This window comes from Melanotaenia boesemani, chromosome 2, assembly GCF_017639745.1.
Source record: "Melanotaenia boesemani isolate fMelBoe1 chromosome 2, fMelBoe1.pri, whole genome shotgun sequence".
NCBI classification, from domain to species: Eukaryota; Metazoa; Chordata; class Actinopteri; order Atheriniformes; family Melanotaeniidae; genus Melanotaenia; species Melanotaenia boesemani.
Genome location: NC_055683.1, coordinates 8,491,218 through 8,504,384, shown reverse-complemented (window position 1 = coordinate 8,504,384; position 13,167 = coordinate 8,491,218). Strand labels below are relative to the sequence as shown.

Sequence of the window (13,167 nt, the reverse complement as noted above, 5' to 3'; positions counted from 1 at the left end):
AACTGAGGAGCTTGTCCATGCAGAGCATCTAGAAGTTCTCACCACAAAGCCCATGAACTGGAAACCAGTAAGAAGACCATCAAACAGGAGCCATGTGAGCTCTTCTGTTGCTTCCAGAGCTTTGCTGCAGCATCTTGTACAGTCAGAATGATCCAGACAAGTTAAACATGCATCGCTCTGATTTAAATCACAAGAAATGAAAGTGTGGAAAATTTTTGTAAAGCTGAACACAATCCATCAGACTCGTATCCACTCAGTGTCCACTGAGAGCAAGAAGTTTTCACTCCCCAGTTACAACCACTCGTCTGTTCTTACTCAGCAGATTCAACATGGATTTAAATTAAAGCTCCACCAAACATCTGTTTTCATTTCTGTCTAACATGTTGATAATTTTTCAGAAAACTGATGTTTTGTTTGTAAAATATTTGGAATAAATTCCAGAGAAGAAGGTGGTGTTTTGTGATGAACAACATTTAGTTAAAAACCCTTTCAGATATTTAGTTTACCAAGCAATAAGTAGACTTTCTGCTGATCAGCGGATAAATGGACTGATTCTGGCAGCTCTAAATGAGCTGCAGAGTAAAGTTCATGTAAACATGCTGGAGGTCAAGACCTTGTTGTTGGTAAGACTGACTTTTATGTACTAAACTAAAACCTGGAGGACAGTAGCCCTCAAGCGTCAGAGTCTGTGACCTCTGATCTGCAGATTGTAAGATCATCCACAGACTGAAAGAATCAGGAGTTGAGGAGTGAATGAGGATAATCTGTATGCAAGAAAAGAGGCTGGATGCTGGTGAGCTTCTGTATTATAAGCAGACATGATTTTCTACTGGAAACCACTGCATGGACTCAGGAAGACTTCCAGAAACCACTGTCTTTGAACATGTGCTGTGCTATGCTGTGCTGAAAAGTACATGGAGGTTTTAGAGCAACATCTGCTCCCATCCAGACTACGTCTCTTTCAGGGAAGGCTTTGCAGATTTCAGCAAGACGATGCTGAACCACATCCTGCATCCATCACAGCAGCCTGGCTTCAAAGGAGAAGAGTCTGGCTGCTGAACTGGCCTGCCTGCAGTCCAGATCTTTCACCAATGCACAACATCTGGAGCATCATGGAAGCAGAAATCCAGCAACCAAGGTCCAGGACTGTAGAGCAGCTAGAATCCTGGATCAGACCAGAATGGGACAACATTCCTCTCCTAAAACTCCAGCAACTGGTCTCCTCACTTTCCAGACGTTTCCAGACATGTTAGAAAAAGAAGATGCTACACCATGCTGAACACCACCCTGGAACTACTTTTTACACCATGTTGAACGTCACCCTGGAACTACTTTTTACACCACACTGAACATCACCCTGGAACTACTTTTTACACCGTGCTGAACATCACCCTGGAACTACTTTTTACACCATGCTGAACGGCACCCTGGAACTACTTTTTACACCATGCTGAACATCACCCTGGAACTACTTTTTACACCATGCTGAACATCACCCTGGAACTACTTTTTACACCATGCTGAACGTCACCCTGGAACTACTTTTTAGACCATGCTGAACATCACCCTGGGACTACTTTTTACACCATGCTGAACATCACCCTGGGACTACTTTTTACACCATGCTGAACATCACCCTGGGACTACTTTTTACACCATGCTGAACATCACCCTGGAACTACTTTTTACACCATGCTGAACATCACCCTGGAACTACTTTTTACACCATGCTGAACATCACCCTGGAACTACTTTTTACACCATGCTGAACATCACCCTGGAACTACTTTTTACACCATGCTGAACGTCACCCTGGAACTACTTTTTACACCATGCTGAACATCACCCTGGGACTACTTTTTCCAGATGTGTTGCTGCATCAGATTCACCATCAGCTCATATTTTCCATCACACAGTAAAATGTCTCAGTTTCATCCTCTGACATGTTGTTTATCTTCTACTGGGAATAAAATATGACCTGATGAGGTTTATAAATCAGTGAATTCTGGTTTTCCACACTTTTACACAGAGTCCCAACGTTGTTGTAGCTGGAGCTGTTTATGTGAAACAAGGTGGAGGTGGATTATGATCCAGGAAATATGTTGCAACACAGAACTTAAAACCTGAAAAACCTGGCTGACTGTTTTTACTGTGAACATGAAGAGAAAGTCAGAGTTCAAGTTGTTCTGTAGAGCCGCATTCGCGCCTCATTACACATCAACAAAACCACAGTTTGATCCTCAGAGAAATAACGATCTGATCATCATGTAGATTTGTCTTCAAACAGCAGAGATCAAAGTTGGAGCTGAAATCAGAAGTGAACACGTTCTCCAAACATTCCAGAAACAAAGAGGAAAGTTCACACTTACAGTTTGTTCAGAGAAGAAGAAGAAGAAGAATCTCCACTGATACACAGGTGAGCTGCTTCCTGGAATGAGTCACATTTCTAGCTGTGATGGAGGGAGGACAGGTAGGAGGAGGACAGGTAGGAGGAGCAACTTCAGATCTTTCTCCTCCTCTTTACAGTTTACAGACTTACAGAAACATGGCTGACATGTTTTAGTCAGTTTAATCCTAAAGTTTCAGATTTTTCTCATCAGTCTTGTTTTCATCTGGAAATCCACACATCACCTGTCTGGTTCTTTATTTTCCATCATCATTCAACTTGTCTCATATGAAAGTAGAATGTGATCAGCTTAGTAATCTTTGGGGGGGTGTGGGGAGGAGGGATCACAGTTTGATCCAGACACCTGTACAGCCACATTGGCTCTACTCCACCACTTCTTCCTTCTGGATCAGTTCCAGCAGGAAGTGATGTAATCAGCAGATTGGGGCCACATCTGGTGGATGTGTGGTTCGGTTCAGGCAGCCATGTTCTCCTGCCTCTTCTTCTGGATGATGGATCAGCTGACTGGCAAATGTGGAAAACATCCTTCTATGTGAGTGTGTTCAGAGGATGAAGAGGGAAACAGAGTTACAGTTTTTACCAACATTCCCTGAAACCTCCACCATTTTCTCACAAACACAAACCCAACAAATTCAAACTACGTTCACAAAAGCCCCGACTTTACCATGAAAACCACACAATCACCTGGAAACCAGTTCAGAGCCAAACAATGATGATGGAGATGTTCCACCTGTACGCTCTGAACCAACAGCTGGTCTGATCACATCATCACATACGTGTGTGTTCAGGTGGGAGTTGTGTGTAAAAAAATAATACAATTTTATTTATAAAGCACTTTTCATGCATCAACTAACACAAAGTATTTCCACAACGAAACACAAGTATCACACACTCAAGTTAGAACTGTTTAGTTAACACACACACGTTCTAACTTGCTCTTTAAATGCAGTCAGACATAACTTGAATAGAAATTGTGGACAGTGACATATGTGGGGACCCACAGGCATGTTGGGCATAGTGAGATGAACGGTGGACTGTGAACATTTAGCGTTCACTTCCCCCTCTTGCTGGTCTGAACCATCGCCCTCTCACCCAGGCCTACAGAGGACTGATAGAGAGCATCCTCACCGCAGGCATCACTGTCTGGTATGGAAACACCACACATCAGAGTGGAAAGCTCTGCAAAGAGTCATAAAGACTGCGGAGAGGATTATAGGCACAAAACTTCCTTCCATGGACTGTATGTACGAGCAGCGCTGTCAGAAAAGAGCTGAGGGAATTATCAGAGACTCACTCCATCCCGCTCACCCTCTGCTCAGACACAAACACTGCACATACAACCTCAAACACAGCAGAGCGGACAGTATCAAAACTCACAGGACTCGCTTTTTTAACAGCTTCTTCCCAGCCACAGTCAGACTGATGTCAAAACAAAACTACTGAACTTATGCAAAATGCAAAAAAAAAGACACCATCTCACTTTTATTACATGTGCATGTGCAATATCTGACCTACACTATCATCACCTGTGAAACAGGATGATGTCTTTTATATCCCCTCCTGTATAATGTGCAGTTCCTCTGATCAGTGTTCAGTTGCTTGAGAATGTCATGTGCAATATTCTCCCTCTACCCAGTCCTCTATCTCACAATACCTTCTGCTCTTGTACAGCGCTGTATAGTGTATAATAGTATGGCTACATACTATATTTTATATTTTTTTGTATTCATACATTTTTTTGCTATAGTTTATTTTCTAATGTGTACAGTGTTCATTTATTCTTGATTCATCTCCCCCCCCCTACTACTTAAACTGTGACTCTGAAAGAGCCCTGCACAAGAATTCCAATGTACCTTGACGTTTTGGTTTTATGTACAAATGGCAAATAAAGAACTTTGAACTTTGAACTCTTGGTTCTAAAAATGTGTTTTTGTTAAATTTGATTATATTTATTTAGATCTAGTAGACAATATGTACACTCAAAGTAATAACAGTAGTTTTCAGGGAGGTAAATTAAAAGAGTGAGTAAATTCACACAGGCACCTTGGGCAGCTTAGGGGTCCTTCAGGCTGAAAAATGGGGATGTGTTATTCAGTAAGCCCCAGTAGTCTGCAGTGTGCCGCCAGATGTTCATGTGCTTGTGTTTGTGTGTTGCAGAAATAAAAGAGTAAGAATGTTTTTCACACCCACGCACGCTTGGGAGTAACTTTTTTTGTCCAAGTGTGCAACACATAATCTGACCGAGTTCACCTTCACATCCTTTATTTACAAATGTTCAGTTCAACACTCAAAGATAAATGAATGTGTTGCTGCTTCCTCTGTAATTCTTCAGGTTCTACGTCTTCTATTTCTACCAGCCCTGACAGTTGAACCACTGGGGCCTGCACTGACATGGGTGGAGCAGTAGGACTACTGGAACTATATGATGGGGTCATGAACTGGGATATAATTTTGTAGATCCTAGAACTTGTGGGGTGTCTTTGGGAGGATCCTGTATGTCTCCGTTATTAGTCCTAATGATTTTGTCTAGAGCAGTTAATACTGTAATACACTGACAGTAATGCATATCTATCAGTGGTCTTTGTGACTGTCTCATTTAGTTTTGTCTTGACTGTTTTTACTCTCTGAGAATTCCCTCTGAGCATTATCCTGATATCCTGGTGAGCCTGTTGAAGTCCAGCAGTTAGAGGACTTTTACCGGCCTAACTTTGTGGTTCTGACGGAAAAGCTTTTTATCTTGGAGACCCTTTTTAAATTGCCGTGGAACCTTTGACATTTTCTTTTATTTTACATTCAGCAGTAATTATTTCAACTAAAAGTTGCCACACTTCTCCCAAATTATTTGGCTTTGCTTTAGTCATGTCTCACAATTATTAATGCAAAGCTGATTTCAGCAGGTTGAATGGATGCAGTTCCTTGTTTGTGGATCTAGTTCAGAAGCTTCTACAACAGTCCTGGGGATTGTTGCACCAAACTACAGGACGTTTTATCCCGATCCCACACCCAGTTTTAATTCAACCAGGAAAAGAGACACAAAAAACAACAAATCCACCAAATGACCCACAAAACTCTTCAGAGAACAGAAACCTGAGTTACTGTTTTAAAGTTTTCAAATGAAGACTCACCCAGCCCTCACAAACAGACTTTTTCTTTCACGCTAACCCTTCAGACGGTGGGCCTCTTAAGCCCCATACACAGTGTTTACACTGTTTTCCTTCTTTTCATACTTATTCTTTTCAGAGAAGGGCCTCTAACCCTTCGGACGGAGGGCCTCTAAACCCAGATTTTTACCTTAAATATTGTTTGTCTTCGATCTGTATTACATAATAGACACGTGTTTTTCAATGACGGCAACTTATTTTAATGTAGTCAGTCATGAAGAATTTAATTTAAAAGGTTTCTGCTTACCTTTTTTTCTCTGATGTCACAATTTATTGTTGTCATTGAAGTCTGGATGTCTTTCTTTAGGCTCCGTTATCAGCCAATCTATTCAGAAGAAAACTCATGTTAAAATAATATAATATAAGAGATTTCTAAATAAAAATGACTCCTTGTGTTTTCTCCTTTTTGATCACATCAGGTTAAACATTTTCATAAAATATCTGACTCCAATGAAACTTTACCCACTCAGCGGTATTCGTTAAATCAGAAATGATGAGGATGATGTCAAAGATCAGGTGAACAGTTTATTAAAAGACCAAAAGCAATACAATTATAGCGTCTTCCAAGTGCAAAACTCTAACACCAACAGTTTGCTGGGACTTTAAACTTATTCTGGACTCTACAGCTGTCAGGCTTAGTAACACAGAAACCATCAGAACTGGCAACACAAACACTGTTAAACTACACATGGCAGACCAGCCAAAAAACCCAAAAACCCAATCAGCACCAATCCTGGAGCACGAACCCCAGACACCCCACACCAAAGACCACCTGGACTCCAGCAGAGGAAGCCCCACTGTTTCAGCCACACACCCTGAACAGTATCACCCCCCTCTTAATTTTACAGATTTATTCTGATTGTTCTCTTTCTCTCCAGATTCTCCAGTAGGAGGTTGATCCTCCCTCTCTGGTGGCTGCAGGCAACATACAGCCGTATAAAACTCTACAGAGTCACATTTTAAACAAATATCCCAGTTCAAACACTGAAAACTGATGTCTCATAAACTAACATGAATACATCACATCTCTCTTTTTTCCTGCTTCATTTTCTCTCATCCTGTTTCAAAGTTTCTTCCTGCAGGGATATAAAATAAAGTTTCTGTCTTTCTGATCATTTTATTTACTGTTAAAGCAATAAAAGAAGCTGGAAATGAGAAAGACTCACAGCAAACGCTGACGGACTCAGTCCTGCTTTTCCTCAGAGATTGAAGAGTTTGGTGAGTGGATCTGCAGAGCTCTGCCAGATGGAGACTTCATTACATCTCTGCTGCAGATACTAACTGATGCTCCAACAGGAATGCTTTAGGAAGACGTTCCTCTTTGTTCTGGGTTCCTGTTCAACCTGAAGGTTCATTTCTGTGGAACATTCTGCTTTCTGATGGAGGGAAGATAAAATACCTGAACACACAACAGAAAACAGAAGTCAACGGCCATGTGTACATGAAAGTTTTAATTCCCCTTTAATTCAGAATTAAAAACTTTAAAAACACTTGATTCCTAATAAAAATCACCATTCTGGATTAAAATTAAATCTGAAGAAAGTGGATGTTTTATTCTGATTTTAAATCAGAAGTGAATAATTTGTAAAAGTGTACATTTATTTCTCTTTAAATTAACTCCAGTCATTCTGAGCATGCTTGTTTCCTTGTCCTGTCACGATGATGCACAAATTACACACTCTGGTCTTGTACATGAAATGTGCTGTCCAAACAAAAAACACATTCTTTATTTACAAATGTTCAGGTCAACATTCAAAGAGAAATGAATGTGTTCATTTGAGCTGGTTCATGCACAACTCTGTACTTCAGCAGGAAGAAAATCTGAACAAACACGTCGTTGTTGTTTTGGGACTTTTTGTTTTCACCACCTGAAGAATTCCTGTAATTTTACTGCAACAGCTGTCAGATGATCAGATTCCTGTTACACTCCACACTTACCAAGAATGACAAACACACCTCTGCAACGTGTCACCAGCCCTGAAACATTCTCGCCTTCTCTCACCCCATAAATATGTTTCTAGCTCCGCCCCTGCTGCACAGTAAAAGGATCCAGGCAGGTTTTTCAAGATGGCAGAACCTCAGAAAATTAGTCATTATAAAGCAAAGAGCCAGAACTGTCCATCCTAAGACGTATCTGCTTCTAAAAGCTGGTAAACACATCATTTCATTCATAATGTCGTCTCAGTGATTCTCCTCCTACAGTGGAGGAACTACATGAAGCCCTTAAACATATGTCCTGTAACAAAGGACCAGGCGGCTTCTCAGCAGAGGTCTATACAAAGTTTTGGACACTAGCACCTACATTTTTCAACATGGTGACACAAATAAAGGAAAATGGCTGTACCCCCAAAACATGATGCCTGCTACCATTATTGTACTTTTAAAACCAAGCAAAGACCCCAGACGACCATCTAGTTACCAACCCATATCACTGATACATGCTGACATTAAAATAATCTGTAAAGCAACAGCTGGAAGGCTGGAGAAAGTAATGGATGGACGTCCATGTCCCTCCCTGCCTGCTTGGTATCTGGCGTCTTACTTATGGGAGAGACAACCAGTGATTGCAATCAAATACAATTAGGCTCAGGTGCGTCCATCTGCAGCGTGTGTCTTTGTTTAAAGTTCATGATCAGGCAACCATCCAAGTCCAACACACATAAAACACCAGAAATAAAATCATTAAAATACCTTTAAAATAAAATAAAAAATTAAAATATCAAAATTACCCTATGGTGCTGTAAAAACTAATGTTTTGCATGCTGTGACATTTTATTTAATTTCTATTTTTCTTTAAAGTTTGTTTTTAATAAACTTGTTATTGCTTCCTTCACCCTGCTGTTATTTTACCCAGAGGAATAAAGAAGGAATAAAACATTCAGCAGCAACAGATTTTAGAATATCAACAACTCAAATCCGTAATAAGCACAAAATTCCTCTTCAACCAAACACACCTGGAACATCCTCCCATGGCAGCAGAATTTATCGATCTCTGAACTCCAAAGCTTCTATCAAACATATACAGATTAATATAAAAACTAGAGGACTCTATCTCCTTACCAACTTCAAACTGGGAGACAGGTAATCCATTAAACCTGCTGGTCAACCAGTTTAGCTATAAATATGTCTAAATGCCTTCAGTATGACAGACAGCCCAACTCTACAACTTATACAAAATCCTTCATAAAACCCCAGGATCTAGGGTCTGCCTCCATCCAGACTGGGGAGACCTGTCTGGGCTGGGGGGGATCTTGGTCGCCCTGGGCATCCCATCGAGGTTGTGCTGCCCTGGTGGCTGACTGGGGACCTGGGGATTTCCATGTGTCCATATGAGGACAGGGACGGGGCTCTGCCGGGAGATATAGGTGGCTCTTGGGCCAGCGGGGTGCTGGTACCCGGTGCCCGCCAGCATGCTTGTCGTTGTCCTGTTCTGCTCAGCCCCCCTGCCCAGAGGACCCGGGGGACTTCCTTTGCTCTGAGCTGGGTTGGTGCACAGCCGTCTCTGCTTTGGCTGACCTTGGCTCTGTGGACCAGACTTGGATCTAAGACTCCTCCCTGCCATCCCCTGATGTTTCGGGGTTGGGTGTCATGAAATGAAATGAATGAAATGAAAAATACTTTATTAATCCCAAAGGGAAATTCAATATTCATATTCAAAATTCATCGCAGTCCCCTGGCGAGCACATGGTTCATCCCTGTTGCTTGGTCACACTTACACATTCACACGTGCATGCACTCTGAGGTGGTCTTTTCTCCACCTGCTTTTGGCAAGTTTCTACTGGTGGTTTTGTGTCTGTTCACATCATGTGACAAATAGAAAATGAATATTATCCAGTTTATAAAGTTCCAGTCAAATAACACTGTGCCAAGCTTTGTAATGGCTCCATTTCAAGTTTTTTATTGGTCTGTTCAGAAACTTTGTCTCTAAATGTGACTCCAATCTCAAACCTCCATGTTGACATGGAAAGATATTTCTTTTATACAGGTTCCTGGTAGGAAAAATTGTCCCACAGGAAACATTTTATTGAAGCTTCTGGCTCTGGAGAACTCACTAAACTGCCATAAAGAAATAATCACGTTAACATTTAACATCCTTTGTTGAACAGAAAGACTAAAACAAAAACATCCTTAATGCTAAATTTGTGGACTCTGATGTGAGACTAGAAGTTGGGAGAAAAACCGTCTAACAGCTGAAGAGTCAAGCAGAAACAAACATTTCACATTACATGTGCAACGACCCGCAGAAACAAAGCTTCAGCTTTTATGCAGGAGAAAAATAGAGCCCTGCTCGGCCGCTAGAAGAAGCTTGTTTCAGATCATTCACAAAGTAGAACATATATGTAGAACTTACCAGATGAGCTGCCCTTCTTACTGTACAATATGCCACATGTGTCCATCTACATTTCATAGAAGCTGCACTCAGACGCTCATGAAGATGTTCATGTAAGAGGAAATGGATTGCACATCACATTAAATCACATCCATGAACTTCTTCTAATTGTTATCCAGAAATCAGTTATTATACAGATCATTTAGAAGCACACAAGTTTCATGTAAATGTGAGTTTCATCAGACTGAAAGTTCTGCTTCGTCATTGCCGGGCTGTCCAGCTCCAGTCCTCCAAGGCTGAACTTGTGCAGGTTTTAAGAGATTTCCTTCACCAGCACACCTAATTCACTTTAAATGGCTTTTCTCAGCAGCTTGTTTTTAAAGTTCTGCCAAAGCATGTTGAGCCATTAACCTGATTCAGGTGTGCTGCAGCGGAAACATCCAAAACCTGCAGGATAGTGGCCCCTGATGAGCAGCCTGGGAGACCCCGTCTTATTGTAAACTTCATTCCAGTTTGTTGCAAAGCCAGAAGATTCTTTCACTTAGTGGCTCATGTGGATTTTACATCATTGTACAGTAAAAATAAAGCAGTAAGACTTAATGAACCCTAAAACTTTTCCCAAAACATAAAAACTGCAAACAAACAAAAGAAGCAGTATTTCAAAGTGTTTGTTGGTTGATCCGTTTGAAAAGCAGGCGATAAAATCAAGAGGAAAATAGTGAGCTGTAGATAAATTTAAAAGTGGAATAGTGTCTGACTAAAAAGCTGCAGTGAAGTTCGATTTCAACATTACTTGCAGAAAGCAGCTGAAAATGTGAAGTGTTCTTCACATCTATTAACTTCAGTTTGACAAATATGCAGCAGGTTTGTATTTATTCTACAAAATCACATAAAAACAAGAGAAAAGAAGAAAAGTTTCATGTTGCTTTGTGTCATTAACTGAACATGAACTTGACCTTAACACAGAACACTTTGATCCAGACCTGTACACATATTACGCTGGGCTAAAACCAAGGGTCCCGCCCACCGCAGAGCCCCTGTTTTCCTGAAGGTCTCCGTATGAGGTCTGCAGCGTAGCTTCAAGCAGTTAGTGCAGCTGTTTGCAGCGGCAGCTTTGCAGCTTCCTGAATCCTCCTCTTTGTGGAGGAGAGAACCCAGTCGGTGAAGGAGTGTTGACTCCTGTGGAAAAGGCGAGAATCGTTCCCAGTTTCTGTTCCTTCCTCATCTGGTGGAAAAGGAAGAAAGACACTGGACAATAAACAGAAAGCAGAACATCTCTTACTATTCTAAACTGACACACAACGACCAGACGCAGCTAAATATTTCAGTTAGAAGAAGAAATGGTCAAATTCCATGGATTTACTTCTGCGTGTGTCTCCAGAAAGGAAGAACTTCCTCAGCAGCTTCTGTTGCTGCCAGCTGGAGATGGCGGATAATGAAAAGACTGTCGGCCACATCAGCTGAGAGGCTGCAGGAGACCAGCACAGAAGAGCTGAGCTTGGATTTAGTCCAGCACACCAAGTGTTTTCAGTCCATCTCTGAATCTAAGACAGAGACAGACAGATTGAAGAAGTTTTTATTGGTTTAAAAAGAAAAAAACTCAAATAAAATTCAGTAAAAATGCAGAAAAAGACGACATTTACACGTTAAACTGAAAAGTATGTGAAAAGTCAGCAGTTGGTTTCTTTAAAAGCTGTGTTGTCCAGACTTTGGTGATCGGCATCTCTGTAGAGCACCAGATTCCCTCATTATTAGATCTCAGTCAAATTCCAGAGCAAAGCCCCACATTTACTCCTCGCTAGAAATTTAACACGTCTTCAGTTTGTTCATAGACACAAAGTTTAAAGAAAGTTCATGAAGAGCTGACGTTACAAAGATTAGTGCTGACTGACAATGTTTAGCTTGTTTCACCAAGAGAGCAGAACATCCCAGAATCCGCTGTGTTGGTCTGATGGACAGAACTTTCCATTTCTAGACTTTGTGTATCAGATCTGCATCCAGCTGCTGTCCAGCTGCAGTTTGGCTGAAATCAGTCTGTTGCCACATGCCGTCAGAAACTCTAGGCTGGAAAACATCAAGTACAATGTAGAAAAGTTTCAAGTAAACAGTCCTTAAAAAACACAACAACAACAAACTTATTAATGCACAACACGCAGCTCCAATAAAGCAGCGACACATCTGCTTGTTTTCCATCCTTCACGAGGACATGACTCAGCAGGTCTACCGTCAATAACATGAGTCAGCAGGAATTTACAGGAATTTACCACATGTACTTTATTAATTACTACATGAATCATGAAGGTAAATCCATGTCAGTAGTCAGTACAGCACGTTTACACATCGATAGAAAGAACAATGACATATAAGTGCAGACCTGACATCAGCTGACAGCTTCCCTCCAAAGGCGTCTCTTATTGGTTCAGGAACTCCGTTGGTCCCAGATTTCTGGAATTCAGATCCGTTCAGTTCATGCCCTCGTTCAGCAGCTTCTGCTTTGTGCCACGTTTGATGACAGAACAGCTGGATGTCCTGGAAGAAGGACGACGTCCTTGTTTCCAGTATCATGATCCTGATTTTAGCCTGAAAATAGAACACATTCATTTTATAGTTAATATTTGATGTTTGTAGAAAGTTCCCACAGTTGTTAAATGTTAAATGAATCATGCAAACCTTCACTAACTAAATCAAACTCTAGCCAGTGTAAATACTTTGAGACGTCCTCATGTTGCCGTGGTTACGGGCGGAGCAAACGGCCGCTAGTTGTGTTAAACACACACTAAGCTCCAACAGTGATGTGACTGGACTGATGGAAGCAGTTTCCAGAACTCTTTATCTGAACTGACAGAAACATGTTTGATAAAACTCAGCCTAAAAGAAAAGTCACTTTTCTTTGTGTTTTACTAAAAGACTAAAAATAAAAGAGCAGCTTCATTTTACCAGCTTTATTTTTATCCCATCAGCTTGTGAATAAACTAATTATGTAATGTGTGATCCAGATAAGTGGTGGAAAGACGACTGTAACAGCTGCTCTGGTGAGGAGAGTGTGTTATTAAAATAGTCCCATTAACTGGGGCAGGAAGAATGGAGCAGACCCCCAACTGGACCGGGTCTAGAGTCTGCAGGTTATTAGGTGTGAACGCAGCCTCCAGCAAAGAAAGACTTTCTGTCCTCTGACAACATGTCATACAACACGTTATTCCCCAGCTGCCACTGCTGATGCTTCCATGACTCTCAGAAGTGTGTTTCTCTTTAATGGGAGCAGCAGCACA

At 41.2% G+C, this 13,167-nt stretch overlaps 1 protein-coding gene across 1 annotated transcript in view; it reads right to left on the bottom strand.

Moving 5' to 3' along the window:
- LOC121653838 (NACHT, LRR and PYD domains-containing protein 4E-like) overlaps positions 1-6,912 on the bottom strand; it is a gene marked incomplete at its 3' end in the record, with an annotated part of 28,971 nt that extends 22,059 nt beyond the window's left edge. The window contains exons 1-2 of the mRNA XM_042007521.1: positions 6,735-6,912; positions 5,816-5,893 (exon numbers count right to left, since the gene is read on the bottom strand). The remainder of the gene's footprint in view (positions 1-5,815; positions 5,894-6,734) is intronic.
- Positions 6,913-13,167: the final 6,255 nt, after the last annotated feature.